The sequence below is a fragment of the Bos indicus x Bos taurus genome, chromosome 15 (genome assembly GCF_003369695.1).
Source record: "Bos indicus x Bos taurus breed Angus x Brahman F1 hybrid chromosome 15, Bos_hybrid_MaternalHap_v2.0, whole genome shotgun sequence".
Taxonomy (NCBI): Eukaryota; Metazoa; Chordata; class Mammalia; order Artiodactyla; family Bovidae; genus Bos; species Bos indicus x Bos taurus.
Genome location: NC_040090.1, coordinates 75,855,930 through 75,863,174, shown reverse-complemented (window position 1 = coordinate 75,863,174; position 7,245 = coordinate 75,855,930).

Here is a 7,245-nt window from a genome sequence, read left to right as displayed (position 1 = left end):
AGTCTGAGTTTTCCACCAGGTCTCAGAAATGCTCTGTGATAGGATGTCAAATCCCCCTCTTTAGGAAAATTTCCCTGAGTACCTCCTAAGATGTTTCTCCTCTGTTCTCCTCTTCCGCTTGGTATTTCCCTGAACATAACGCATGTCACGTGACATATGCTGACTATCTGCTTATTTGTCTGTCTCCCCATTAGTCTGAAACTCCCTAGAGACAAGTGCTGGATCTCATTTGTAGTTAAATTCTCAGTGTCCAGCAAGTTACTTGGGACATAATGGGTGATCAGTAGTTGTTTATTTAACAAACGAATGAATAAATAAGTGTACTCCCCAACAGCCTAAGAATACCAAAAGTTGACATGATGCATTGGCATGATGCTAAAGAAATCAGTCATAAAAGAGGTGAAACAAAAATATTTGGAGGAAATGTTTTACTTTTAAAAAGTAGTTCATTTTAAAAGAATCTTAATTACAGAAATGTTTCAAGGACAACATAAAGAACTTTTATGTATTGAGTCACTGAGAGTAAATTGTTGGTTGAATGCTCCATCATCTCCAAATACTGTTTTGTGTATCTTTTTAAAGGGCATTTTCCTCTAGAACCCTACCTCGGTCATATTTCACAAGCAGCAACAAAAAGAACAATAAAAATGTTGCTTTATTTATTTAAAAAAATAGACAAGTCATGGTTGATTATTTAAAATAAAATTATATGTTTAAAATGACAAGTTCTCCTTTAAATTTCAATATACATTTGCCTTGAAATTTAGAGGGTACTTAAGAAACTTAAAGGAAATGGGCTAAGATGAAAAACATGTTAATAACAGATTGTTTAAAGGGGCACTTTTCAACATAACGTAATACAGAGAATCAAAAACTTAACTTGGTTAGTAAGCTACCAGGATATATTGTACAGTACAGGGACTATAGCCAGTATTTTGAAATAACTTTAAATAGTGTATAATCTATAATTTTTTTAATCACTATATTGTACACCTGAAACTAATATAATATTGAAAGCCAACTATACTTCAATTAAAAAAATTAAATAGAAAACTAAGTTGGGTTGGTATCTAATTCTCAGGTCCCATTCAAGTATGGATAAACTTTTCCAACATCCAGCCTAGTCCAGAATCACAGGTTACATTTAGCTCTGATGACTTCTTAGTCTCCTTCAGTCTGGAGCAGCCCTTCAGTCTGTCTACCAGTCTTCTCTACTGTAAAGTTACTTCCCCCAGCCCCTGCCCCACCTTGGCCCCTTGGATTCTTGTAATTTGTAAGAGCTTTTTGGAGAGGTACTTTGAAACAATGTAATATCTTGTTTCTCAACAACTTTTCTCTGTCTGTCTGTCTTTCAGTAGAGTTTGCTATCTTCCTTTACAGACTAAAATTCATTACTATCATTTATTTGGCTGCACAAAGTGGCCCATATTTGGCCAGTAGGAGCACTTTAAAGCTGACTTTTCTGTACATTTGACGTCCACATCATTTGAGCATTTCTTTATTTTCTGGCATAAGAAGATATCTAAGTTCATCTTACACTTCCTTTGCTGCAGCCCAGGAGTCAGTAATTTCTCCGTGGAGCCCTGTTTCATTTTAATTGTGGCTTGTGTTTATGATATGATGGTCTTTATTCTAGGGGTGTCATTTATGCCATTATGTCATTCATGGGTCCTGCTATTCCTATACTTCCTCGGATATAAGAAAAGGATATAAGTGCACGGATATAAGAAATGTATACAAACTGCATTTATGCCTATATATACCTATATATTTGTATTATTGAAAATCATGAGTTCACAGTGATATCTCAGATTTCAATCTAACACCACAGCCTTCTGTCTCATTCTCTTATTGTCCATATTTGTAACTTGCTTTCACAACACTAGGAATCCTGGCTCCCATTCTCCTAAATAAGTTTCCTGAGTGGATCTATATGTCCTATATGTACCAATCTCCCATCTCTAACACCACATTCCCCTGAATGGACACCTTCTTTATTCTTTTTGAGCTCTGACATCCTCAAGTCATCACTGTTGCTAGCTCCTCCCACATTGTGGCAGGATTGGTCAGTGTAACCAATAGAATATGTGACAAGTAACACTATGTCACTTCCTAGGCTAGATCATAAAAAACCCAAAAAAACCCTGATGTCATGGCTTCTGTCTCTCTCTCTTGGATCGTTTGCTCTAGGGAGAGGCCCATGCAAGTGAGGAACTGAGACCTTCAGCCACAGTCATAGCAGTGAGACATCTTCAGAGTAAATCCTTCACCTTCAGTTGAGCCTTCAGATGAGACTTCAGAGGACTGCAGTACTGGTCCTCAACTTGACAATAATATCATGGGAAACCTGGACCCAGAACCACCCAGGAAAGCTGCTCCTGAGTTCCTAACCCTCAGAAAAGAAAGTGAAGTCACTCAGTTGTGTCTGACTTTTTGTGGCCCCATGGAGCCCACCAGGCTCCTCCATCCATGGGATTTTCCAGGCAAGGATACTGGAGTAGGTTGCCATTTCCTTCTGCAGGGGATCTTCCCAACCCAAGGATCAAACCTAGGTCTCCCACACTTCAGGCAGACTCTTAACCATCTAAGTCACCAGGAAAAGGATAAATAAGAAAGAAAGTGAAAGTGTTAGTTGCTCAGTCATATCCAACCCTTTGCAACCCCTTTGTACCCTGCCAGGCTCCTCTGTCTATGGAGTTCTCCAAGCAAGAACACTGGAGTGGGTAGCCATTCCCTTCTCCAGGGCATCTTCCTGATCTAGGGATTGAACATGGGTCTCTTGCATTATTCTAACTCACTAAATTTGGGGATAATTTATTATGTAGCAGTTGTTAACAAATACAACATATTAGTAGGGTGACTAAATAATCCTGCTCTGCCTTTAATATTCCTGGCCTTAGCACTGAAAGTCCCATGTCTTGGAAAGCCCTCTGTCTTGGGCAAACCAGGAAGGTTGATTATTCTACTTGTTAGTCACAATATAAAGTGCATTCACATCATAAAAAATAATTTGTCCTGACACACAATCATGAGTTAATGAGCATGGCAGATAGCAACAGTTTAATCACCAGGGTAGTTAATATCAACTTTAAAATGAAATAATTAAAGCAGATGTATCCTAAATTCCTTCCCAGCCCCAAATTAATTCCATGACTTAAGTTTTGGACTGGTGGCTGCAAAAATGATTCAATAACTGGTAAGCTGAGACTAGTCAGTAAACATTACTACTAAAGCTGCATCAGTGCAATAAGGGGAATATCTTGCATCAATTCATGGCCCACAAAAGGGATTTTTAGTCTTACTCTTGCCTGCCTGAAAAAAATTTAGGTCTTTTTTTTTTTTCTCTGTAGGTTATATGGGATTTTCCAAAAACACAAAATAACTATTCTAACCACCTATCACTTAAACAACAAAAAAAGATTTATTATTTTATCCAAGGAACAAATTATTACCTAGCTCAGAAGTTTTGTATGAAACTGCCCCTGTGTGCCTGTGTGTGTGTGTGTGTGTGTGTGTATGACTCTTTCGTTGTTATTATTTAGTTGCTCAGCCGTGTCTGACTCTTTTCGACCCCGTGGAGTCCACCAGGCTCCTCTGTTCATGGGATTCTCCGGGCAATAATCCTGGAGTGGGTTGCCATTTCCTTCTCCAGAGGATCTTCCCAATCCAGGGATCAAAACCCAGGTCTACTGCATTGGCAGATGAATTTTTTACACCGAGCCACCAGGGAAGCCTTGTGTATGACTCCTTACCCACTTTAATATTGAAAAGGAATCTTATTTTGTCCTAGATATCCCAGGAACTTCAAAAAATAGTAGCAGAAGATTCCATGGGGGAGCAGAGGGCACTTATGCAATCTGAAGAATCTGAGCGTGCACAGAGTGGGCCTTCCTGGAGGAGAAATACTGCATAAGGGACAAGGAGGATGAGGAAGCTTACAAGAAGCCCACTGGGTCGTTGTTAACACTGAGAGAAGGAATGTGGCCATCACTTTCACTGAAGACGGCCCTGTGGAGACCTGGGACCAAGAGATGGTGCTGTGCATGGCGCAGTGGTGCCAGTCTAACATTCAGCAGAGGTTCTTCAAAGCTTTAGGGGGCAGAGATAGCCATCACAGTAGCCAGGGAGATGCCAGGGTTCTTCCCAGTTTGTACTAGACCGTTCCTGGACTTCATGCTTGTATTGTGTCGTTTGGGGGTACTATGTGGTACAGAAGACAAGGGCAAGCATAAAAGGATAAAAATGCATCTTCTGAGGTGGTGGTTTTAAAATATGCTGATAAATTATCTAACACTACTCCATGCAAAAGGCAGAATCCAATTCCCCTCACCTTGGACATGGGCTTCCATAGGATTTGTAGGATTTGGTAGAAGTGAAGACGTGTGATTTTTGAGGCTGCAGTAGGCATCGTGGCCTTCTCCTTGTTCTCTCTCAGATCACTAATGCTTTGAGTCATGAGGACACTCAAGCAGCCTTACAGAGAAGTCCATGTGGCAAGGAGTAGAGTCCTTGTCAAGAATCAGCAAAGACCTAGACGGAGCATGCTGCCAATGGCCATGTGAATGAGTCACTTTGAAACAAATCCTTCAGCCATCAGATGACTACAGCTCTCACCAGCCAATTGACTGCAACCTCATGAGAGGCTGTGAGGCAGAATCACACAGCTAAGCAACTCTCAGATTCCTGGTTCAGAGAAACTGTGAAATAATACATGTTCAAAGATCTTAAAAATAAATTTAGTTTAATTAAAAAAAATTTTTTAACCATCCCAGGAAGCATGTGGGATCTTAATTCCCTACCAGGCATTGAACATGTGCCTCCTATATTGGAAGCATGAAGCTTTAACCACTGAACCACCAGGGAAGCCCCCTACCTTTATTTTAGAGAAACTTGTTATGCAGCAATAGGTAACTAGTATATGTGTTAATCCAGACATGGACTCTTGGGCTTGTTTTAATAACATTTGGTGAAATAAAGGAATATGAGTCTGCTTACTTGCCAAAGAGTATATCATGTGGACCTAGTACAATAGGGATATTAAACAAAATGTGAGATGATAATACACGCCCCAGTTTATGGGTCCTGTAGGCTACCAGGACCTTTTTAAGCATTTCCTCTTCTGTCTTGCTCTGTGGTTGATGGGAGCCTGGCCTCTGGAGACCGGTATTTGATGATGTAAACCATGGAATCATCATGCTGTTTCAGGACTTATGCCTGTATTCACTTATGACAAACCAACATATAAAAGCTAGTCTGTGGAGACAAGCAGGGAAAATGGAGCTGAGATTATTTGCCCCTTCAGAGAGAGGGGAATTAGCTACATGAAGACCTTAATTTTCAGGAGGACACACTGTATTTCTGCATTTAGGCTCTATGAGATTCTGCTGTACCCTTCTAATTGCTCTATTTATATTGAGATAGTTGGAATAGTTTCATCTGCCTTGCAACCAAATGATCTCTGTGAAACAGCATCTGAGGGGCTTGTCACTGATGCCTTGTTTCTTCTCTATAACAGCATCCAGGGAGCAGAAGCTGTTGACCCTGGGATCATATTTTCAGTAAGGCTAGTTCTTACAACATGAGATTGGACAACTTACATGGAACTCTTATTATAGAAAGAACTATTTTATAGCAAGCTAACCCCTAACAAGCAAGCCGTTCTTGGAGGGCTTCAGGGTATAAGTCCAAGGTAAAGAAGGTTTGTTTCATAGCTGAGTTTAAAGAAAATAAAAGTATACTCTTTTCTTGAGTAAAATGTTTTCTAAGCAATCTTAAATTGTGCTCTAGATGAAAGATTTCAAGCAAAAATGATTTAAAAACTATACAAGATATTTCTGAATAATCAAAATGTCTCTGGGATTTCTCATCTAAATTTCAACAAATATTGAGACATGACAATATGAAGTATTCATAACAATTTCAGGGACTTACTACAATTAAAAATAAATAAAATGCAAGAAAACAAAAAAGAATATCAACTGCCTCAGCCCCAGAATAAAAAGCCTGTGAATAATTTCCCTGGGAACTGGAAAAGTGTCTGATCTGTGCCACATTGATTCTCCATTGTTAGGTGAGCAAATGTCATTTTGCAAACACAAAGTGCATTAGACAGACACTTACTGCTAACCTTCCAGAAAGAGGCACCCCTTAGGCGGAAATTCAACATAGCTAAGATTACCATTCAAAAATAGAGACATTTGCAGGGTGAAAAGACTTGCCTGTACCACCCACATTCCGATACTTGCTTTTGATATCTCCAAAGGCTTTGTTTACTGGTTCAATCATGACCGGATTCAGGTCACTGGGAATTCCCCATTGGCAGCTTCAACTGAAAAATTTGTTTTAGTTTAAAGATGATTTGAGTAAAAATTGATTGTTCAGGTTGTCAGTACTATGAACATATAGAAAGAGAGACACCCCCCCTCCACACCATTCCAATAGGAAGATATTGCTGTACTTCTGATAAAGTTTTGTTCTTGTTGTTCAGTCACTAAGTTGTGTCTGACTCTTTGCGACCCCATGGACTAGAGCACACCAGACTTCTCTGTCCATCACTCTCTCCCTGAGTTTGCTCAAACTCATGTCCATTGAATCAGCGATGCCATCCAACCATCTCATCCTCTGTTGCCCCCTTCTCTTGCCCTCAATTTTTCCCAGCATCAGGGTCTTTTCCAATGAGTTAGTTCTTTGCATCAGGTGGCCAATGTATTGGAGTTCCAGCTTCAGCATCAGTCCTTCCAATGAATATTTAGGACTGCTTTCCTTTAGGATTGACTGGTTGATCTCCTCATAGTCCAAGGGACTCTCAAGAGTCTTCTCCAGCACTATAGTTCAAAAGCATCAATTCTTCAGCACTCAGCCTTCTTTATGGTCCAACTCTCACATCCATACATGACTACTGGAAAAACCATAGCTTTGACTATACAGACCTTTGTCAGCAAGGTGATGTCTCTGCTTTTTAAAACACTGTCTGGTTTGACATAGCTATTATTCCAAGGAACAGTGTCTTTTAATTTCAAGACTGCAGTCACTGATAAAGTTTAGTTAAAAATAACTCTTCTGTTCTAAATTCTTTTTGCTAAAGGCTCAAAATGATTTCATAGCACACTTACTGGACAATTTTTTTAAAATCTTAGATGAATATTTTAGAGATCAGAGTATGGATAGGAAGCGGATCATTCAGTCAAATGATTTCTTTCTAAAAATGTTAAGGAGTCTCTTCAGGGGCTCTAAATGAAGTAGTTT